The sequence below is a fragment of the Ascidia mentula genome, chromosome 1 (genome assembly GCF_947561715.1).
Source record: "Ascidia mentula chromosome 1, kaAscMent1.1, whole genome shotgun sequence".
NCBI classification, from domain to species: domain Eukaryota; kingdom Metazoa; phylum Chordata; class Ascidiacea; order Phlebobranchia; family Ascidiidae; genus Ascidia; species Ascidia mentula.
In genome coordinates this window covers 11587780-11611549 of record NC_138566.1, presented here as the reverse complement: position 1 = coordinate 11611549, position 23770 = coordinate 11587780, and positions in this window count along the sequence as shown.

Sequence of the window (23770 nt, the reverse complement as noted above, 5' to 3'; positions counted from 1 at the left end):
GATGAAAGTGCTAATGATTTTGCAAATAACTTGCACGTCCAGGCGCTCAAAGTACGGATATAGTCGTGGTTGGGCCAGAGAAGAGCAGGACAATAACCATTGTGGACACGAACAGAACAACAATAACTGGTTTAACACCAGGATCGCCTCACAACATTACGATAATTGTCTATGATATTAATGACGTGGTTGTCGGAAGATCAGATAGCCGCATCTTCCAGACAGGTAGCGAATCATGCTAGAATAATAAAATTATTCGATAATCTAACACTTGTTGCAAACAAACTTTTTACAATCAGAAATCCAAACCATTTTGGTGAATTTCACTTCAATAACTTCAACATCGTCAAGCATCGAATGGACACCTGTCATAGGTAAGAGAATCGAATCCATGTTCGAACATATGATTTGCTGCTTTTGGTTTGAATTTTGAATTTGTTTATTTTGAATTAGTTCCTTTAAAACTTAATTCAAACAAGCTTTGGCAATTTAAAAAAAACCCTGACATTCTTTTGGTAGGTGTTTCCTCGTACAATTTGTCCTACAACCTTGGCAACCTTTCGAACTGGGTTCCGTCAACTGATAGCAACATTTCATTGACCAACCTCAGTCCTGGACAGGTGTATGACATAATTGTAAAAGCCACGAGTGGAAGCGGTCAAGTCATTGGAGAATCGAGCGTAACACCACTTGGTAAACCTTGTATATGATATGTATTTTACTCCTGCCAAACTAAAGTATATTAATTTTGTTTATGTACAGCTTTGCTTCCTGAATTGATTGAGGTTACGATAACCAATGTCACAGAGACAGCCGCCAGCGTAAATTGGACTGGCGTACCTGGTTAGTGATTAGATATAAGTTTAAAAGTTGATGACCAATTAACTAAGTTAATGTTCCTCAAAGGAAATCCATCCTTCGATGTAACCTTTGAAAGTCCGGAAGGAAACTTTACTCGAACTGTTCAAGCGAAGAACGAAACTATTGTGGACGGATTGTTGCCGGGAACCCCATATAACGCAACTGTTGTTGCTTATGACCCAAACGGAGTGGTTATCGGCGAATCTAAACCACAACCTTTCCGCACTGGTATGTTTTAGTTCGTAAATATTACAAATATTTGGACAATATATTTTTACACTACCTGAACATGCAGATATCCAAGTTATTGAAATTACTTTCTCATACGTGGCTTCAACGTCAGCTGTTACGAACTGGACACATGTGCCAGGTTGGTATTCTTCCCCAGCATGTAACATGCTTGGTTGTCTTGGGTTCTGTCAAATTTTAAATGTTAAGATAATAAATTATGTTGCTTAGTCCACATTCTTACATTCGTCCAAAAATTTCCTTCTTACCTAAAAGCAATTTGCAGAGCTTTACTTGCTGGTTGTTTTCAGGGGCTTCGATATACAATATATCGTCAACGCTTGGAAATGTGACCTTGATGAGTCAGTCAAATACCAATAACATAACCCTAACTGACCATACTCCGGGCCAAACCTACAATGTAATCGTAACAGCTTACACAACATCGGGGAGAATCGTTGGAAAATCAAATGACACCACGTCTATCAGTATGTTCTTGCCATCTAATGTGTTTTTTTGTGATTTTGAATCTTGAACTTGAAAATTGTATTTAATCTTTGCAGCTATGTCTCACAATTTGATTACAATAATCCTGGAAAACGTAACGGAATCAAAAGCAGATGTTGAATGGAATGTCGTGCCAGGTATGTTGTCGTATTTAAGTAAATTATTTCTATTGGTGTTGTGATGAAAGTGCTAATGATTTTGCAAATAACTTGCACGTCCAGGCGCTCAAAGTACGGATATAGTCGTGGTTGGGCCAGAGAAGAGCAGGACAGTAACCATTGTGGACACGAACAGAACAACAATAACTGGTTTAACACCAGGATCGCCTCACAACATTACGATAATTGTCTATGATATTAATGACGTGGTTGTCGGAAGATCAGATAGCCGCATCTTCCAGACAGGTAGCGAATCATGATAGAATAATAAAATTATTCGATAATCTAACACTTGTTGCAAACAAACTTTTTACAATCAGAAATCCAAACCATTTTGGTGAATTTCACTTCAATAACTTCAACATCGTCAAGCATCGAATGGACACCTGTCATAGGTAAGAGAATCGAATCCATGTTCGAACATATGACTTGCTGCTTTTGGTTTGAATTTTGAATTTGTTTATTTTGAATTAGTTCCTTTAAAACTTAATTCAAACAAGCTTTGGCAATTTAAAAAAAACCCTGACATTCTTTTGGTAGGTGTTTCCTCGTACAATTTGTCCTACAACCTTGGCAACCTTTCGAACTGGGTTCCGTCAACTGATAGCAACATTTCATTGACCAACCTCAGTCCTGGACAGGTGTATGACATAATTGTAAAAGCCACGAGTGGAAGCGGTCAAGTCATTGGAGAATCGAGCGTAACACCACTTGGTAAACCTTGTATATGACATGTATTTTACTCCTGCCAAACTAAAGTATATTAATTTTGTTTATGTACAGCTTTGCTTCCTGAATTGATTGAGGTTACGATCACCAATGTCACAGAGACAGCCGCCAGCGTAAATTGGACTGGCGTACCTGGTTAGTGATTAGATATAAGTTTAAAAGTTGATGACCAATTAACTAAGTTAATGTTCCTCAAAGGAAATCCATCCTTCGATGTAACCTTTGAAAGTCCGGAAGGAAACTTTACTCGAACTGTTCAAGCGAAGAACGAAACTATTGTGGACGGATTGTTGCCGGGAACCCCATATAACGCAACTGTTGTTGCTTATGACCCAAACGGAGTGGTTATCGGCGAATCTAAACCACAACCTTTCCGCACTGGTATGTTTTAGTTCGTAAATATTACAAATATTTGGACAATATATTTTTACACTACCTGAACATGCAGATATCCAAGTTATTGAAATTACTTTCTCATACGTGGCTTCAACGTCAGCTGTTACGAACTGGACACATGTGCCAGGTTGGTATTCTTCCCCAGCATGTAACATGCTTGGTTGTCTTGGGTTCTGTCAAATTTTAAATGTTAAGATAATAAATTATGTTGCTTAGTCCACATTCTTACATTCGTCCAAAAATTTCCTTCTTACCTAAAAGCAATTTGCAGAGCTTTACTTGCTGGTTGTTTTCAGGGGCTTCGATATACAATATATCGTCAACGCTTGGAAATGTGACCTTGATGAGTCAGTCAAATACCAATAACATAACCCTAACTGACCATACTCCGGGCCAAACCTACAATGTAATCGTAACAGCTTACACAACATCGGGGAGAATCGTTGGAAAATCAAATGACACCACGTCTATCAGTATGTTCTTGCCATCTAATGTGTTTTTTTTGTGATTTTGAATCTTGAACTTGAAAATTGTATTTAATCTTTGCAGCTATGTCTCACAATTTGATTACAATAATCCTGGAAAACGTAACGGAATCAAAAGCAGATGTTGAATGGAATGTCGTGCCAGGTATGTTGTCGTATTTAAGTAAATTATTTCTATTGGTGTTGTGATGAAAGTGCTAATGATTTTGCAAATAACTTGCACGTCCAGGCGCTCAAAGTACGGATATAGTCGTGGTTGGGCCAGAGAAGAGCAGGACAATAACCATTGTGGACACGAACAGAACAACAATAACTGGTTTAACACCAGGATCGCCTCACAACATTACGATAATTGTCTATGATATTAATGACGTGGTTGTCGGAAGATCAGATAGCCGCATCTTCCAGACAGGTAGCGAATCATGCTAGAATAATAAAATTATTCGATAATCTAACACTTGTTGCAAACAAACTTTTTACAATCAGAAATCCAAACCATTTTGGTGAATTTCACTTCAATAACTTCAACATCGTCAAGCATCGAATGGACACCTGTCATAGGTAAGAGAATCGAATCCATGTTCGAACATATGATTTGCTGCTTTTGGTTTGAATTTTGAATTTGTTTATTTTGAATTAGTTCCTTTAAAACTTAATTCAAACAAGCTTTGGCAATTTAAAAAAAACCCTGACATTCTTTTGGTAGGTGTTTCCTCGTACAATTTGTCCTACAACCTTGGCAACCTTTCGAACTGGGTTCCGTCAACTGATAGCAACATTTCATTGACCAACCTCAGTCCTGGACAGGTGTATGACATAATTGTAAAAGCCACGAGTGGAAGCGGTCAAGTCATTGGAGAATCGAGCGTAACACCACTTGGTAAACCTTGTATATGATATGTATTTTACTCCTGCCAAACTAAAGTATATTAATTTTGTTTATGTACAGCTTTGCTTCCTGAATTGATTGAGGTTACGATAACCAATGTCACAGAGACAGCCGCCAGCGTAAATTGGACTGGCGTACCTGGTTAGTGATTAGATATAAGTTTAAAAGTTGATGACCAATTAACTAAGTTAATGTTCCTCAAAGGAAATCCATCCTTCGATGTAACCTTTGAAAGTCCGGAAGGAAACTTTACTCGAACTGTTCAAGCGAAGAACGAAACTATTGTGGACGGATTGTTGCCGGGAACCCCATATAACGCAACTGTTGTTGCTTATGACCCAAACGGAGTGGTTATCGGCGAATCTAAACCACAACCTTTCCGCACTGGTATGTTTTAGTTCGTAAATATTACAAATATTTGGACAATATATTTTTACACTACCTGAACATGCAGATATCCAAGTTATTGAAATTACTTTCTCATACGTGGCTTCAACGTCAGCTGTTACGAACTGGACACATGTGCCAGGTTGGTATTCTTCCCCAGCATGTAACATGCTTGGTTGTCTTGGGTTCTGTCAAATTTTAAATGTTAAGATAATAAATTATGTTGCTTAGTCCACATTCTTACATTCGTCCAAAAATTTCCTTCTTACCTAAAAGCAATTTGCAGAGCTTTACTTGCTGGTTGTTTTCAGGGGCTTCGATATACAATATATCGTCAACGCTTGGAAATGTGACCTTGATGAGTCAGTCAAATACCAATAACATAACCCTAACTGACCATACTCCGGGCCAAACCTACAATGTAATCGTAACAGCTTACACAACATCGGGGAGAATCGTTGGAAAATCAAATGACACCACGTCTATCAGTATGTTCTTGCCATCTAATGTGTTTTTTTGTGATTTTGAATCTTGAACTTGAAAATTGTATTTAATCTTTGCAGCTATGTCTCACAATTTGATTACAATAATCCTGGAAAACGTAACGGAATCAAAAGCAGATGTTGAATGGAATGTCGTGCCAGGTATGTTGTCGTATTTAAGTAAATTATTTCTATTGGTGTTGTGATGAAAGTGCTAATGATTTTGCAAATAACTTGCACGTCCAGGCGCTCAAAGTACGGATATAGTCGTGGTTGGGCCAGAGAAGAGCAGGACAGTAACCATTGTGGACACGAACAGAACAACAATAACTGGTTTAACACCAGGATCGCCTCACAACATTACGATAATTGTCTATGATATTAATGACGTGGTTGTCGGAAGATCAGATAGCCGCATCTTCCAGACAGGTAGCGAATCATGCTAGAATAATAAAAGTATTCGATAATCTAACACTTGTTGCAAACAAACTTTTTACAATCAGAAATCCAAACCATTTTGGTGAATTTCACTTCAATAACTTCAACATCGTCAAGCATCGAATGGACACCTGTCATAGGTAAGAGAATCGAATCCATGTTCGAACATATGATTTGCTGCTTTTGGTTTGAATTTTGAATTTGTTTATTTTGAATTAGTTCCTTTAAAACTTAATTCAAACAAGCTTTGGCAATTTAAAAAAAACCCTGACATTCTTTTGGTAGGTGTTTCCTCGTACAATTTGTCCTACAACCTTGGCAACCTTTCGAACTGGGTTCCGTCAACTGATAGCAACATTTCATTGACCAACCTCAGTCCTGGACAGGTGTATGACATAATTGTAAAAGCCACGAGTGGAAGCGGTCAAGTCATTGGAGAATCGAGCGTAACACCACTTGGTAAACCTTGTATATGATATGTATTTTACTCCTGCCAAACTAAAGTCTATTAATTTTGTTTATGTACAGCTTTGCTTCCTGAATTGATTGAGGTTACGATAACCAATGTCACAGAGACAGCCGCCAGCGTAAATTGGACTGGCGTACCTGGTTAGTGATTAGATATAAGTTTAAAAGTTGATGACCAATTAACTAAGTTAATGTTCCTCAAAGGAAATCCATTCTTCGAAGTAACCTTTGAAAGTCCGGAAGGAAACTTTACTCGAACTGTTCAAGCGAAGAACGAAACTATTGTGGACGGATTGTTGCCGGGAACCCCATATAACGCAACTGTTGTTGCTTATGACCCAAGCGGAGTGGTTATCGGCGAATCTAAACCACAACCTTTCCGCACTGGTATGTTTTAGTTCGTAAATATTACAAATATTTGGACAATATATTTTTACACTACCTGAACATGCAGATATCCAAGTTATTGAAATTACTTTCTCATACGTGGCTTCAACGTCAGCTGTTACGAACTGGACACATGTGCCAGGTTGGTATTCTTCCCCAGCATGTAACATGCTTGGTTGTCTTGGGTTCTGTCAAATTTTAAATGTTAAGATAATAAATTATGTTGCTTAGTCCACATTCTTACATTCGTCCAAAAATTTCCTTCTTACCTAAAAGCAATTTGCAGAGCTTTACTTGCTGGTTGTTTTCAGGGGCTTCGATATACAATATATCGTCAACGCTTGGAAATGTGACCTTGATGAGCCAGTCAAATACCAATAACATAACCCTAACTGACCATATTCCGGGCCAAACCTACAATGTAATCGTAACAGCTTACACAACATCGGGGAGAATCGTTGGAAAATCAAATGACACCACGTCTATCAGTATGTTCTTGCCATCTAATGTGTTTTTTTGTGATTTTGAATCTTGAACTTGAAAATTGTATTTAATCTTTGCAGCTATGTCTCACAATTTGATTACAATAATCCTGGAAAACGTAACGGAATCAAAAGCAGATGTTGAATGGAATGTCGTGCCAGGTATGTTGTCGTATTTAAGTAAATTATTTCTATTGGTGTTGTGATGAAAGTGCTAATGATTTTGCAAATAACTTGCACGTCCAGGCGCTCAAAGTACGGATATAGTCGTGGTTGGGCCAGAGAAGAGCAGGACAGTAACCATTGTGGACACGAACAGAACAACAATAACTGGTTTAACACCAGGATCGCCTCACAACATTACGATAATTGTCTATGATATTAATGACGTGGTTGTCGGAAGATCAGATAGCCGCATCTTCCAGACAGGTAGCGAATCATGCTAGAATAATAAAATTATTCGATAATCTAACACTTGTTGCAAACAAACTTTTTACAATCAGAAATCCAAACCATTTTGGTGAATTTCACTTCAATAACTTCAACATCGTCAAGCATCGAATGGACACCTGTCATAGGTAAGAGAATCGAATCCATGTTCGAACATATGATTTGCTGCTTTTGGTTTGAATTTTGAATTTGTTTATTTTGAATTAGTTCCTTTAAAACTTAATTCAAACAAGCTTTGGCAATTTAAAAAAAACCCTGACATTCTTTTGGTAGGTGTTTCCTCGTACAATTTGTCCTACAACCTTGGCAACCTTTCGAACTGGGTTCCGTCAACTGATAGCAACATTTCATTGACCAACCTCAGTCCTGGACAGGTGTATGACATAATTGTAAAAGCCACGAGTGGAAGCGGTCAAGTCATTGGAGAATCGAGCGTAACACCACTTGGTAAACCTTGTATATGATATGTATTTTACTCCTGCCAAACTAAAGTATATTAATTTTGTTTATGTACAGCTTTGCTTCCTGAATTGATTGAGGTTACGATAACCAATGTCACAGAGACAGCCGCCAGCGTAAATTGGACTGGCGTACCTGGTTAGTGATTAGATATAAGTTTAAAAGTTGATGACCAATTAACTAAGTTAATGTTCCTCAAAGGAAATCCATCCTTCGATGTAACCTTTGAAAGTCCGGAAGGAAACTTTACTCGAACTGTTCAAGCGAAGAACGAAACTATTGTGGACGGATTGTTGCCGGGAACCCCATATAACGCAACTGTTGTTGCTTATGACCCAAACGGAGTGGTTATCGGCGAATCTAAACCACAACCTTTCCGCACTGGTATGTTTTAGTTCGTAAATATTACAAATATTTGGACAATATATTTTTACACTACCTGAACATGCAGATATCCAAGTTATTGAAATTACTTTCTCATACGTGGCTTCAACGTCAGCTGTTACGAACTGGACACATGTGCCAGGTTGGTATTCTTCCCCAGCATGTAACATGCTTGGTTGTCTTGGGTTCTGTCAAATTTTAAATGTTAAGATAATAAATTATGTTGCTTAGTCCACATTCTTACATTCGTCCAAAAATTTCCTTCTTACCTAAAAGCAATTTGCAGAGCTTTACTTGCTGGTTGTTTTCAGGGGCTTCGATATACAATATATCGTCAACGCTTGGAAATGTGACCTTTATGAGTCAGTCAAATACCAATAACATAACCCTAACTGACCATACTCCGGGCCAAACCTACAATGTAATCGTAACAGCTTACACAACATCGGGGAGAATCGTTGGAAAATCAAATGACACCACGTCTATCAGTATGTTCTTGCCATCTAATGTGTTTTTTTGTGATTTTGAATCTTGAACTTGAAAATTGTATTTAATCTTTGCAGCTATGTCTCACAATTTGATTACAATAATCCTGGAAAACGTAACGGAATCAAAAGCAGATGTTGAATGGAATGTCGTGCCAGGTATGTTGTCGTATTTAAGTAAATTATTTCTGTTGGTGTTGTGATGAAAGTGCTAATGATTTTGCAAATAACTTGCACGTCCAGGCGCTCAAAGTACGGATATAGTCGTGGTTGGGCCAGAGAAGAGCAGGACAGTAACCACTGTGGACACGAACAGAACAACAATAACTGGTTTAACACCAGGATCGCCTCACAACATTACGATAATTGTCTATGATATTAATGACGTGGTTGTCGGAAGATCAGATAGCCGCATCTTCCAGACAGGTAGCGAATCATGCTAGAATAATAAAATTATTCGATAATCTAACACTTGTTGCAAACAAACTTTTTACAATCAGAAATCCAAACCATTTTGGTGAATTTCACTTCAATAACTTCAACATCGTCAAGCATCGAATGGACACCTGTCATAGGTAAGAGAATCGAATCCATGTTCGAACATATGATTTGCTGCTTTTGGTTTGAATTTTGAATTTGTTTATTTTGAATTAGTTCCTTTAAAACTTAATTCAAACAAGCTTTGGCAATTTAAAAAAAACCCTGACATTCTTTTGGTAGGTGTTTCCTCGTACAATTTGTCCTACAACCTTGGCAACCTTTCGAACTGGGTTCCGTCAACTGATAGCAACATTTCATTGACCAACCTCAGTCCTGGACAGGTGTATGACATAATTGTAAAAGCCACGAGTGGAAGCGGTCAAGTCATTGGAGAATCGAGCGTAACACCACTTGGTAAACCTTGTATATGTTATGTATTTTACTCCTGCCAAACTAAAGTCTATTAATTTTGTTTATGTACAGCTTTGCTTCCTGAATTGATTGAGGTTACGATAACCAATGTCACAGAGACAGCCGCCAGCGTAAATTGGACTGGCGTACCTGGTTAGTGATTAGATATAAGTTTAAAAGTTGATGACCAATTAACTAAGTTAATGTTCCTCAAAGGAAATCCATCCTTCGATGTAACCTTTGAAAGTCCGGAAGGAAACTTTACTCGAACTGTTCAAGCGAAGAACGAAACTATTGTGGACGGATTGTTGCCGGGAACCCCATATAACGCAACTGTTGTTGTTTATGACCCAAACGGAGTGGTTATCGGCGAATCTAAACCACAACCTTTCCGCACTGGTATGTTTTAGTTCGTAAATATTACAAATATTTGGACAATATATTTTTACACTACCTGAACATGCAGATATCCAAGTTATTGAAATTACTTTCTCATACGTGGCTTCAACGTCTGCTGTTACGAACTGGACACATGTGCCAGGTTGGTATTCTTCCCCAGCATGTAACATGCTTGGTTGTCTTGGGCTGTGTCAAATTTTAAATGTTAAGATAATAAATTATGTTGCTTAGTCCACATTCTTACATTCGTCCAAAAATTTCCTTCTTACCTAAAAGCAATTTGCAGAGCTTTACTTGCTGCTTGTTTTCAGGGGCTTCGATATACAACATATCGTCAACGCTTGGAAATGTGACCTTGATGAGTCAGTCAAATACCAATAACATAACCCTAACTGACCATACTCCGGGCCAAACCTACAATGTAATCGTAACAGCTTACACAACATCGGGGAGAATCGTTGGAAAATCGAATGACACGTCTATCAGTATGTTCTTGCCATCTAATGTGTTTTTTTGTGATTTTGAATCTTGAACTTGAAAATTGTATTTAATCTTTGCAGCTATGTCTCACAATTTGATTACAATAATCCTGGAAAACGTAACGGAATCAAAAGCAGATGTTGAATGGAATGTCGTGCCAGGTATGTTGTCGTATTTAAGTAAATTATTTCTATTGGTGTTGTGATGAAAGTGCTAATGATTTTGCAAATAACTTGCACGTCCAGGCGCTCAAAGTACGGATATAGTCGTGGTTGGGCCAGAGAAGAACAGGACAGTAACCATTGTGGACACGAACAGAACAACAATAACTGGTTTAACACCAGGATCGCCTCACAACATTACGATAATTGTCTATGATATTAATGACGTGGTTGTCGGAAGATCAGATAGCCGCATCTTCCAGACAGGTAGCGAATCATGCTAGAATAATAAAAGTATTCGATAATCTAACACTTGTTGCAAACAAACTTTTTACAATCAGAAATCCAAACCATTTTGGTGAATGTCACTTCAATAACTTCAACATCGTCAAGCATCGAATGGACACCTGTCATAGGTAAGAGAATCGAATCCATGTTCGAACATATGATTTGCTGCTTTTGGTTTGAATTTTGAATTTGTTTATTTTGAATTAGTTCCTTTAAAACTTAATTCAAACAAGCTTTGGCAATTAAAAAAAAACCCTGACATTCTTTTGGTAGGTGTTTCCTCGTACAATTTGTCCTACAACCTTGGCAACCTTTCGAACTGGGTTCCGTCAACTGACAGCAACATTTCATTGACCAACCTCAGTCCTGGACAGGTGTATGACATAATTGTAAAAGCCACGAGTGGAAGCGGTGAAGTCATTGGAGAATCGAGCGTAACACCACTTGGTAAACCTTGTATATGTTATGTATTTTACTCCTGCCAAACTAAAGTCTATTAATTTTGTTTATGTACAGCTTTGCTTCCTGAATTGATTGAGGTTACGATAACCAATGTCACAGAGACAGCCGCCAGCGTAAATTGGACTGGCGTACCTGGTTAGTGATTAGATATAAGTTTAAAAGTTGATGACCAATTAACTAAGTTAATGTTCCTCAAAGGAAATCCATCCTTCGATGTAACCTTTGAAAGTCCGGAAGGAAACTTTACTCGAACTGTTCAAGCGAAGAACGAAACTATTGTGGACGGATTGTTGCCGGGAACCCCATATAACGCAACTGTTGTTGCTTATGACCCAAACGGAGTGGTTATCGGCGAATCTAAACCACAACCTTTCCGCACTGGTATGTTTTAGTTCGTAAATATTACAAATATTTGGACAATATATTTTTACACTACCTGAACATGCAGATATCCAAGTTATTGAAATTACTTTCTCATACGTGGCTTCAACGTCTGCTGTTACGAACTGGACACATGTGCCAGGTTGGTATTCTTCCCCAGCATGTAACATGCTTGGTTGTCTTGGGCTGTGTCAAATTTTAAATGTTAAGATAATAAATTATGTTGCTTAGTCCACATTCTTACATTCGTCCAAAAAATTCCTTCTTACCCAAAAGCAATTTGCAGAGCTTTACTTGCTGGTTGTTTTCAGGGGCTTCGATATACAACATATCGTCAACGCTTGGAAATGTGACCTTGATGAGTCAGTCAAATACCAATAACATAACCCTAACTGACCATACTCCGGGCCAAACCTACAATGTAATCGTAACAGCTTACACAACATCGGGGAGAATCGTTGGAAAATCGAATGACACGTCTATCAGTATGTTCTTGCCATCTAATGTGTTTTTTTGTGATTTTGAATCTTGAACTTGAAAATTGTATTTAATCTTTGCAGCTATGTCTCACAATTTGATTACAATAATCCTGGAAAACGTAACGGAATCAAAAGCAGATGTTGAATGGAATGTCGTGCCAGGTATGTTGTCGTATTTAAGTAAATTATTTCTATTGGTGTTGTGATGAAAGTGCTAATGATTTTGCAAATAACTTGCACGTCCAGGCGCTCAAAGTACAGATACAGTCGTGGTTGGGCCAGAGAAGAGCAGGACAGTAACCATTGTGGACACGAACAGAACAACAATAACTGGTTTAACACCAGGATCGCCTCACAACATTACGATAATTGTCTATGATATTAATGACGTGGTTGTCGGAAGATCAGATAGCCGCATCTTCCAGACAGGTAGCGAATCATGCTAGAATAATAAAAGTATTCGATAATCTAACACTTGTTGCAAACAAACTTTTTACAATCAGAAATCCAAACCATTTTGGTGAATTTCACTTCAATAACTTCAACATCGTCAAGCATCGAATGGACACCTGTCATAGGTAAGAGAATCGAATCCATGTTCGAACATATGATTTGCTGCTTTTGGTTTGAATTTTGAATTTGTTTATTTTGAATTAGTTCCTTTAAAACTTAATTCAAACAAGCTTTGGCAATTTAAAAAAAAAACCTGACATTCTTTTGGTAGGTGTTTCCTCGTACAATTTGTCCTACAACCTTGGCAACCTTTCGAACTGGGTTCCGTCAACTGATAGCAACATTTCATTGACCAACCTCAGTCCTGGACAGGTGTATGACATAATTGTAAAAGCCACCAGTGGAAGCGGTCAAGTCATTGGAGAATCGAGCGTAACACCACTTGGTAAACCTTGTATATGTTATGTATTTTACTCCTGCCAAACTAAAGTCTATTAATTTTGTTTATGTACAGCTTTGCTTCCTGAATTGATTGAGGTTACGATAACCAATGTCACAGAGACAGCCGCCAGCGTAAATTGGACTGGCGTACCTGGTTAGTGATTAGATATAAGTTTAAAAGTTGATGACCAATTAACTAAGTTAATGTTCCTCAAAGGAAATCCATCCTTCGATGTAACCTTTGAAAGTCCGGAAGGAAACTTTACTCGAACTGTTCAAGCGAAGAACGAAACTATTGTGGACGGATTGTTGCCGGGAACCCCATATAACGCAACTGTTGTTGCTTATGACCCAAACGGAGTGGTTATCGGCGAATCTAAACCACAACCTTTCCGCACTGGTATGTTTTAGTTCGTAAATATTACAAATATTTGGACAATATATTTTTACACTACCTGAACATGCAGATATCCAAGTTATTGAAATTACTTTCTCATACGTGGCTTCAACGTCTGCTGTTACGAACTGGACACATGTGCCAGGTTGGTATTCTTCCCCAGCATGTAACATGCTTGGTTGTCTTGGGCTGTGTCAAATTTTAAATGTTAAGATAATAAATTATGTTGCTTAGTCCACATTCTTACATTCGTCCAAAAATTTCCTTCTTACCTAAAAGCAATTTGCAGAGCTTTACTTGCTGGTTGTTTTCAGGGGCTTCGATATACAACATATCGTCAACGCTTGGAAATGTGACCTTGATAAGTCAGTCAAATACCAATAACATAACCCTAACTGACCATACTCCGGGCCAAACCTACAATGTAATCGTAACAGCTTACACAACATCGGGGAGAATCGTTGGAAAATCGAATGACACGTCTATCAGTATGTTCTTGCCATCTAATGTGTTTTTTTGTGATTTTGAATCTTGAACTTGAAAATTGTATTTAATCTTTGCAGCTATGTCTCACAATTTGATTACAATAATCCTGGAAAACGTAACGGAATCAAAAGCAGATGTTGAATGGAATGTCGTGCCAGGTATGTTGTCGTATTTAAGTAAATTATTTCTATTGGTGTTGTGATGAAAGTGCTAATGATTTTGCAAATAACTTGCACGTCCAGGCGCTCAAAGTACAGATATAGTCGTGGTTGGGCCAGAGAAGAGCAGGACAGTAACCATTGTGGACACGAACAGAACAACAATAACTGGTTTAACACCAGGATCGCCTCACAACATTACGATAATTGTCTATGATATTAATGACGTGGTTGTCGGAAGATCAGATAGCCGCATCTTCCAGACAGGTAGCGAATCATGCTAGAATAATAAAAGTATTCGATAATCTAACACTTGTTGCAAACAAACTTTTTACAATCAGAAATCCAAACCATTTTGGTGAATTTCACTTCAATAACTTCAACATCGTCAAGCATCGAATGGACACCTGTCATAGGTAAGAGAATCGAATCCATGTTCGAACATATGATTTGCTGCTTTTGGTTTGAATTTTGAATTTGTTTATTTTGAATTAGTTCCTTTAAAACTTAATTCAAACAAGCTTTGGCAATTTAAAAAAAAACCCTGACATTCTTTTGGTAGGTGTTTCCTCGTACAATTTGTCCTACAACCTTGGCAACCTTTCGAACTGGGTTCCGTCAACTGATAGCAACATTTCATTGACCAACCTCAGTCCTGGACAGGTGTATGACATAATTGTAAAAGCCACCAGTGGAAGCGGTCAAGTCATTGGAGAATCGAGCGTAACACCACTTGGTAAACCTTGTATATGTTATGTATTTTACTCCTGCCAAACTAAAGTCTATTAATTTTGTTTATGTACAGCTTTGCTTCCTGAATTGATTGAGGTTACGATAACCAATGTCACAGAGACAGCCGCCAGCGTAAATTGGACTGGCGTACCTGGTTAGTGATTAGATATAAGTTTAAAAGTTGATGACCAATTAACTAAGTTAATGTTCCTCAAAGGAAATCCATCCTTCGATGTAACCTTTGAAAGTCCGGAAGGAAACTTTACTCGAACTGTTCAAGCGAAGAACGAAACTATTGTGGACGGATTGTTGCCGGGAACCCCATATAACGCAACTGTTGTTGCTTATGACCCAAACGGAGTGGTTATCGGCGAATCTAAACCACAACCTTTCCGCACTGGTATATTTTAGTTCGTAAATATTACAAATATTTGGACAATATATTTTTACACTACCTGAACATGCAGATATCCAAGTTATTGAAATTACTTTCTCATACGTGGCTTCAACGTCTGCTGTTACGAACTGGACACATGTGCCAGGTTGGTATTCTTCCCCAGCATGTAACATGCTTGGTTGTCTTGGGCTGTGTCAAATTTTAAATGTTAAGATAATAAATTATGTTGCTTAGTCCACATTCTTACATTCGTCCAAAAATTTCCTTCTTACCCAAAAGCAATTTGCAGAGCTTTACTTGCTGGTTGTTTTCAGGGGCTTCGATATACAACATATCGTCAACGCTTGGAAATGTGACCTTGATAAGTCAGTCAAATACCAATAACATAACCCTAACTGACCATACTCCGGGCCAAACCTACAATGTAATCGTAACAGCTTACACAACATCGGGGAGAATCGTTGGAAAATCGAATGTCACGTCTATCAGTATGTTCTTGCCATCTAATGTGTTTTTTTGTGATTTTGAATCTTGAACTTGAAAATTGTATTTAATCTTTGCAGCTATGTCTCACAATTTGATTACAATAATCCTGGAAAACGTAACGGAATCAAAAGCAGATGTTGAATGGAATGTCGTGCCAGGTATGTTGTCGTATTTAAGTAAATTATTTCTATTGGTGTTGTGATGAAAGTGCTAATGATTTTGCAAATAACTTGCACGTCCAGGCGCTCAAAGTACAGATATAGTCGTGGTTGGGCCAGAGAAGAGCAGGACAGTAACCATTGTGGACACGAACAGAACAACAATAACTGGTTTAACACCAGGATCGCCTCACAACATTACGATAATTGTCTATGATATTAATGACGTGGTTGTCGGAAGATCAGATAGCCGCATCTTCCAGACAGGTAGCGAATCATGCTAGAATAATAAAAGTATTCGATAATCTAACACTTGTTGCAAACAAACTTTTTACAATCAGAAATCCAAACCATTTTGGTGAATTTCACTTCAATAACTTCAACATCGTCAAGCATCGAATGGACACCTGTCATAGGTAAGAGAATCGAATCCATGTTCGAACATATGATTTGCTGCTTTTGGTTTGAATTTTGAATTTGTTTATTTTGAATTAGTTCCTTTAAAACTTAATTCAAACAAGCTTTGGCAATTTAAAAAAAACTCTGACATTCTTTTGGTAGGTGTTTCCTCGTACAATTTGTCCTACAACCTTGGCAACCTTTCGAACTGGGTTCCGTCAACTGATAGCAACATTTCATTGACCAACCTCAGTCCTGGACAGGTGTATGACATAATTGTAAAAGCCACGAGTGGAAGCGGTCAAGTCATTGGAGAATCGAGCGTAACACCACTTGGTAAACCTTGTATATGTTATGTATTTTCCTCCTGCCAAACTAAAGTCTATTAATTTTGTTTATGTACAGCTTTGCTTCCTGAATTGATTGAGGTTACGATAACCAATGTCACAGAGACAGCCGCCAGCGTAAATTGGACTGGCGTACCTGGTTAGTGATTAGATATAAGTTTAAAAGTTGATGACCAATTAACTAAGTTAATGTTCCTCAAAGGAAATCCATCCTTCGATGTAACCTTTGAAAGTCCGGAAGGAAACTTTACTCGAACTGTTCAAGCGAAGAACGAAACTATTGTGGACGGATTGTTGCCGGGAACCCCATATAACGCAACTGTTGTTGCTCATGACCCAAACGGAGTGGTTATCGGCGAATCTAAACCACAACCTTTCCGCACTGGTATGTTTTAGTTCGTAAATATTACAAATATTTGGACAATATATTTTTACACTACCTGAACATGCAGATATCCAAGTTATTGAAATTACTTTCTCATACGTGGCTTCAACGTCTGCTGTTACGAACTGGACACATGTGCCAGGTTGGTATTCTTCCCCAGCATGTAACATGCTTGGTTGTCTTGGGCTGTGTCAAATTTTAAATGTTAAGATAATAAATTATGTTGCTTAGTCCACATTCTTACATTCGTCCAAAAATTTCCTTCTTACCTAAAAGCAATTTGCAGAGCTTTACTTGCTGCTTGTTTTCAGGGGCTTCGATATACAACATATCGTCAACGCTTGGAAATGTGACCTTGATGAGTCAGTCAAATACCAATAACATAACCCTAACTGACCATACTCCGGGCCAAACCTACAATGTAATCGTAACAGCTTACACAACATCGGGGAGAATCGTTGGAAAATCGAATGACACGTCTATCAGTATGTTCTTGCCATCTAATGTGTTTTTTTGTGATTTTGAATCTTGAACTTGAAAATTGTATTTAATCTTTGCAGCTATGTCTCACAATTTGATTACAATAATCCTGGAAAACGTAACGGAATCAAAAGCAGATGTTGAATGGAATGTCGTGCCAGGTATGTTGTCGTATTTAAGTAAATTATTTCTATTGGTGTTGTGATGAAAGTGCTAATGATTTTGCAAATAACTTGCACGTCCAGGCGCTCAAAGTACAGATATAGTCGTGGTTGGGCCAGAGAAGAGCAGGACAGTAACCATTGTGGACACGAACAGAACAACAATAACTGGTTTAACACCAGGATCGCCTCACAACATTACGATAAGTGTCTATGATATTAATGACGTGGTTGTCGGAAGATCAGATAGCCGCATCTTCCAGACAGGTAGAGAATCATGCTAGAATAATAAAAGTATTCGATAATCTAACACTTGTTGCAAACAAACTTTTTACAATCAGAAATCCAAACCATTTTGGTGAATTTCACTTCAATAACTTCAACATCGTCAAGCATCGAATGGACACCTGTCATAGGTAAGAGAATCGAATCCATGTTCGAACATATGATTTGCTAGTTTTGGTTTGAATTTTGAATTTGTTTATTTTGAATTAGTTCCTTTAAAACTTAATTCAAACAAGCTTTGGCAATTTAAAAAAAACCCTGACATTCTTTTGGTAGGTGTTTCCTCGTACAATTTGTCCTACAACCTTGGCAACCTTTCGAACTGGGTTCCGTCAACTGATAGCAACATTTCATTGACCAACCTCAGTCCTGGACAGGTGTATGACATAATTGTAAAAGCCACGAGTGGAAGCGGTCAAGTCATTGGAGAATCGAGCGTAACACCACTTGGTAAACCTTGTATATGTTATGTATTTTACTCCTGCCAAACTAAAGTCCATTAATTTTGTTTATGTACAGCTTTGCTTCCTGAATTGATTGAGGTTACGATAACCAATGTCACAGAGACAGCCGCCAGCGTAAATTGGACTGGCGTACCTGGTTAGTGATTAGATATAAGTTTAAAAGTTGATGACCAATTAACTAAGTTAATGTTCCTCAAAGGAAATCCATCCTTCGATGTAACCTTTGAAAGTCCGGAAGGAAACTTTACTCGAACTGTTCAAGCGAAGAACGAAACTATTGTGGACGGATTGTTGCCGGGAACCCCATATAACGCAACTGTTGTTGCTTATGACCCAAACGGAGTGGTTATCGGCGAATCTAAACCACAACCTTTCCGCACTGGTATGTTTTAGTTCGTAAACATTACAAATATTTGGACAATATATTTTTACACTACCTGAACATGCAGATATCCAAGTTATTGAAATTACTTTCTCATACGTGGCTTCAACGTCTGCTGTTACGAACTGGACACATGTGCCAGGTTGGTATTCTTCCCCAGCATGTAACATGCTTGGTTGTCTTGGGCTGTGTCAAATTTTAAATGTTAAGATAATAAATTATGTTGCTTAGTCCACATTCTTACATTCGTCCAAAAATTTCCTTCTTACCCAAAAGCAATTTGCAGAGCTTTACTTGCTGGTTGTTTTCAGGGGCTTCGATATACAACATATCGTCAACGCTTGGAAATGTGACCTTGATGAGTCTGTCAAATACCAATAACATAACCCTAACTGACCATACTCCGGGCCAAACCTACAATGTAATCGTAACAGCTTACACAACATCGGGGAGAATCGTTGGAAAATCGAATGACACATCTATCAGTATGTTCTTGCCATCTAATGTGTTTTTTTGTGATTTTGAATCTTGAACTTGAAAATTGTATTTAATCTTTGCAGCTATGTCTCACAATTTGATTACAATAATCCTGGAAAACGTAACGGAATCAAAAGCAGATGTTGAATGGAATGTCGTGCCAGGTATGTTGTCGTATTTAAGTAAATTATTTCTATTGGTGTTGTGATGAAAGTGCTAATGATTTTGCAAATAACTTGCACGTCCAGGCGCTCAAAGTACGGATATAGTCGTGGTTGGGCCAGAGAAGAGCAGGACAGTAACCATTGTGGACACGAACAGAACAACAATAACTGGTTTAACACCAGGATCGCCTCACAACATTACGATAATTGTCTATGATATTAATGACGTGGTTGTCGGAAGATCAGATAGCCGCATCTTCCAGACAGGTAGCGAATCATGCTAGAATAATAAAAGTATTCGATAATCTAACACTTGTTGCAAACAAACTTTTTACAATCAGAAATCCAAACCATTTTGGTGAATTTCACTTCAATAACTTCAACATCGTCAAGCATCGAATGGACACCTGTCATAGGTAAGAGAATCGAATCCATGTTCTAACATATGATTTGCTGCTTTTGGTTTGAATTTTGAATTTGTTTATTTTGAATTAGTTCCTTCAAAAAACTTAATTCAAACAAGCTTTGGCAATTTGAAAAAAATCCTGACATTCTTTTGGTAGGTGTTTCCTCGTACAATTTGTCCTACAACCTTGGCAACCTTTCGAACTGGGTTCCGTCAACTGATAGCAACATTTCATTGACCAACCTCAGTCCTGGACAGGTGTATGACATAATTGTAAAAGCCACGAGTGGAAGCGGTCAAGTCATTGGAGAATCGAGCGTAACACCACTTGGTAAACCTTGTATATGTTATGTATTTTACTCCTGCCAAACTAAAGTCTATTAATTTTGTTTATGTACAGCTTTGCTTCCTGAATTGATTGAGGTTACGATAACCAATGTCACAGAGACAGCCGCCAGCGTAAATTGGACTGGCGTACCTGGTTAGTGATTAGATATAAGTTTAAAAGTTGATGACCAATTAACTAAGTTAATGTTCCTCAAAGGAAATCCATCCTTCGATGTAACCTTTGAAAGTCCGGAAGGAAACTTTACTCGAACTGTTCAAGCGAAGAACGAAACTATTGTGGACGGATTGTTGCCGGGAACCCCATATAACGCAACTGTTGTTGCTTATGACCCAAACGGAGTGGTTATCGGCGAATCTAAACCACAACCTTTCCGCACTGGTATGTTTTAGTTCGTAAATATTACAAATATTTGGACAATATATTTTTACACTACCTGAACATGCAGATATCCAAGTTATTGAAATTACTTTCTCATACGTGGCTTCAACGTCTGCTGTTACGAACTGGACACATGTGCCAGGTTGGTATTCTTCCCCAGCATGTAACATGCTTGGTTGTCTTGGGCTGTGTCAAATTTTAAATGTTAAGATAATAAATTATGTTGCTTAGTCCACATTCTTACATTCGTCCAAAAATTTCCTTCTTACCTAAAAGCAATTTGCAGAGCTTTACTTGCTGCTTGTTTTCAGGGGCTTCGATATACAACATATCGTCAACGCTTGGAAATGTGACCTTGATGAGTCAGTCAAATACCAATAACATAACCCTAACTGACCATACTCCGGGCCAAACCTACAATGTAATCGTAACAGCTTACACAACATCGGGGAGAATCGTTGGAAAATCGAATGACACGTCTATCAGTATGTTCTTGCCATCTAATGTGTTTTTTTGTGATTTTGAATCTTGAACTTGAAAATTGTATTTAATCTTTGCAGCTATGTCTCACAATTTGATTACAATAATCCTGGAAAACGTAACGGAATCAAAAGCAGATGTTGAATGGAATGTCGTGCCAGGTATGTTGTCGTATTTAAGTAAATTATTTCTATTGGTGTTGTGATGAAAGTGCTAATGATTTTGCAAATAACTTGCACGTCCAGGCGCTCAAAGTACGGATATAGTCGTGGTTGGGCCAGAGAAGAGCAGGACAGTAACCATTGTGGACACGAACAGAACAACAATAACTGGTTTAACACCAGGATCGCCTCACAACATTACGATAAGTGTCTATGATATTAATGACGTGGTTGTCGGAAGATCAGATAGCCGCATCTTCCAGACAGGTAGCGAATCATGCTAGAATAATAAAAGTATTCGATAATCTAACACTTGTTGCAAACAAACTTTTTACAATCAGAAATCCAAACCATTTTGGTGAATTTCACTTCAATAACTTCAACATCCTCAAGCATCGAATGGACACCTGTCATAGGTAAGAGAATCGAATCCATGTTCGAACATATGATTTGCTAGTTTTGGTTTGAATTTTGAATTTGTTTATTTTGAATTAGTTCCTTTAAAACTTAATTCAAACAAGCTTTGGCAATTTAAAAAAAACCCTGACATTCTTTTGGTAGGTGTTTCCTCGTACAATTTGTCCTACAACCTTGGCAACCTTTCGAACTGGGTTCCGTCAACTGATAGCAACATTTCATTGACCAACCTCAGTCCTGGACAGGTGTATGACATAATTGTAAAAGCCACGAGTGGAAGCGGTCAAGTCATTGGAGAATCGAGCGTAACACCACTTGGTAAACCTTGTATATGTTATGTATTTTACTCCTGCCAAACTAAAGTCCATTAATTTTGTTTATGTACAGCTTTGCTTCCTGAATTGATTGAGGTTACGATAACCAATGTCACAGAGACAGCCGCCAGCGTAAATTGGACTGGCGTACCTGGTTAGTGATTAGATATAAGTTTAAAAGTTGATGACCAATTAACTAAGTTAATGTTCCTCAAAGGAAATCCATCCTTCGATGTAACCTTTGAAAGTCCGGAAGGAAACTTTACTCGAACTGTTCAAGCGAAGAACGAAACTATTGTGGACGGATTGTTGCCGGGAACCCCATATAACGCAACTGTTGTTGCTTATGACCCAAACGGAGTGGTTATCGGCGAATCTAAACCACAACCTTTCCGCACTGGTATGTTTTAGTTCGTAAATATTACAAATATTTGGACAATATATTTTTACACTACCTGAACATGCAGATATCCAAGTTATTGAAATTACTTTCTCATACGTGGCTTCAACGTCTGCTGTTACGAACTGGACACATGTGCCAGGTTGGTATTCTTCCCCAGCATGTAACATGCTTGGTTGTCTTGGGCTGTGTCAAATTTTAAATGTTAAGATAATAAATTATGTTGCTTAGTCCACATTCTTACATTCGTCCAAAAATTTCCTTCTTACCCAAAAGCAATTTGCAGAGCTTTACTTGCTGGTTGTTTTCAGGCGCTTCGATATACAACATATCGTCAACGCTTGGAAATGTGACCTTGATGAGTCAGTCAAATACCAATAACATAACCCTAACTGACCATACTCCGGGCCAAACCTACAATGTAATCGTAACAGCTTACACAACATCGGGGAGAATCGTTGGAAAATCGAATGACACATCTATCAGTATGTTCTTGCCATCTAATGTGTTTTTTTGTGATTTTGAATCTTGAACTTGAAAATTGTATTTAATCTTTGCAGCTATGTCTCACAATTTGATTACAATAATCCTGGAAAACGTAACGGAATCAAAAGCAGATGTTGAATGGAATGTCGTGCCAGGTATGTTGTCGTATTTAAGTAAATTATTTCTATTGGTGTTGTGATGAAAGTGCTAATGATTTTGCAAATAACTTGCACGTCCAGGCGCTCAAAGTACGGATATAGTCGTGGTTGGGCCAGAGAAGAGCAGGACAGTAACCATTGTGGACACGAACAGAACAACAATAACTGGTTTAACACCAGGATCGCCTCACAACATTACGATAATTGTCTATGATATTAATGACGTGGTTGTCGGAAGATCAGATAGCCGCATCTTCCAGACAGGTAGAGAATCATGCTAGAATAATAAAATTATTCGATAATCTAACACTTGTTGCAAACAAACTTTTTACAATCAGAAATCCAAACCATTTTGGTGAATTTCACTTCAATAACTTCAACATCGTCAAGCATCGAATGGACACCTGTCATAGGTAAGAGAATCGAATCCATGTTCGAACATATGATTTGCTAGTTTTGGTTTGAATTTTGAATTTGTTTATTTTGAATTAGTTCCTTTAAAACTTAATTCAAACAAGCTTTGGCAATTTAAAAAAAACCCTGACATTCTTTTGGTAGGTGTTTCCTCGTACAATTTGTCCTACAACCTTGGCAACCTTTCGAACTGGGTTCCGTCAACTGATAGCAACATTTCATTGACCAACCTCAGTCCTGGACAGGTGTATGACATAATTGTAAAAGCCACGAGTGGAAGCGGTCAAGTCATTGGAGAATCGAGCGTAACACCACTTGGTAAACCTTGTATATGTTATG